We start from the raw sequence: 1,872 nt of genomic DNA, 5'->3' as shown, positions 1-1,872 counted from the left end.
TGTATATTTTTCGATTTTCTGACGAAACGACTTAAAACCTCCATTAATGAAGGTTATTCGTGATATGCATTAAGTAGAACAGACGTCTGTGGTTTTCGAAATATCGGGTTGACAGCTGTATATCAATTGGCTTGGAAGAGAACCGCCTGTGTATACTTCACAAAAACGAATTTTCATTTTATTATCAACAATTTTAGTCATAACTTGAAAAACGTATGTATTGAAACCGTTAATATCATTTAAGCTATTTTAGTTAGAGTTCTGCTGTTTACACTCAGAGAAAAAGATAGTTTAGTTAGCTTTATCAAATTATCAGATATAGCGTCCTGACGTTGTGGTGTTGCCAGTTTACGAGGTGTGAAAAGAAAAAAACTAAATTTTTGAATAGTTTTAATTTTTTTCGATTTTTTTGACGAAACGACTTAAAAACCTCAATGAATGTAGGTAATTCTGATATGGTTGTAAGTAGAACAGACGTCTGTGGTTTTCGAAATATCTGGTTGACTGCTGTATATCAAATTGGCTTGGAAGAACCGCTTTTGCTATACTTCACAAAACGAATTTTCATTTATTATCAACAATTTTAGTCATAACTTGAAAAACGTTGGTATTGAACCGTTAATATCTTTTAAGCTATTTTAGTTAGAGTTCTGCTGTTTACACTCAGAGAAAGATAGTTTAGCTTAGCTTTATTAAATTATCAGATATAGCGTTCTGACGTTTTTGCGTTGGCAGTTTACGAGGGTGAAAAGAAAAAAACTAAATTTTTGAATAGTTTTTATATGTTTTTCGATTTTCTGACGAAACGACTTAAAAACCTCCATGAATGAAGGTTATTCTGATATGGTTTCATTAGAACAGACGTCTGTGTTTTTAGAAATATCGGGTTGACAGCTGTATATCAATTGGCTTGGATGAACCGCCTTTTGTATACTTCACAAAACGAATTTTCATTTATTATCAACAATTTTTAGTCATAACTTGAAAAACGTTGGTATTGAACCGTTAATATCTTTTAAGCTATTTTAGTTAGAGATCTGCTGTTTTACACTCAGAGAAAGATAGTTTACTTAGCTTTATTAAATTATCAGATATAGCGTCCTGACGTTGTGGTGTTGCCAGTTTACCAGGGCGAGAAGAGAAAAAACTAAAATTTTTGAATAGTTTTTATATTTTTCGATTTTCTGACGAAACGACTTAAAACCTCCATTAATGAAGGTTATTCTGATATGCTTTAAGTAGAACAGACGTCTCTGTGGTTTTCGAATATCGGTGTTGACAGCTGTATATCAATTGGCTTGGAAGAACCGCCTTTGTATACTTCACAAAACGAATTTTTCATTTATTATCAACAATTTTAGTCATAACTTGAAAAACGTAGGTATTGAACCGTTAATATCTTTTAAGCTATTTTAGTTAGAGATCTGCTGTTTAACACTCAGAGAAAGATAGTTTACTTAGCTTTATTAAATTATCAGATATAGCGTCCTGACGTTGTGGTGTTGGCCAGTTTACCAGGGCGAGAAGAAAAAAACTAAATTTTTGAATAGTTTTTTATATTTTTCGATTTTCTGACGAAACGACTTAAAAACCTCCATTAATGAAGGTTATTCTGAATATGCTTTAAGTAGAACAGACGTCTGTGGTTTTCGAAATATCGGGTTGACAGCTGTATATCAATTGGCTTGGAGAACCCGCCTTTGTATACTTCACAAAACGAATTTTCATTTATTATCAACAATTTTAGTCATAACTTGAAAAACGTAGGTATTGAACCGTTAATATCTTTTTAAGCTATTTTAGTTAGAGATCTGCTGTTTACACTCAGAGAAAGATAGTTTACTTAGCTTTATTAAATTATCAGATATAGCG

This window comes from Metopolophium dirhodum, chromosome 1 (genome assembly GCF_019925205.1).
Source record: "Metopolophium dirhodum isolate CAU chromosome 1, ASM1992520v1, whole genome shotgun sequence".
Taxonomy (NCBI): Eukaryota; Metazoa; Arthropoda; class Insecta; order Hemiptera; family Aphididae; genus Metopolophium; species Metopolophium dirhodum.
The sequence above is the reverse complement of the archived record's forward strand: the minus strand, read 5'-3'. Positions refer to the sequence as shown.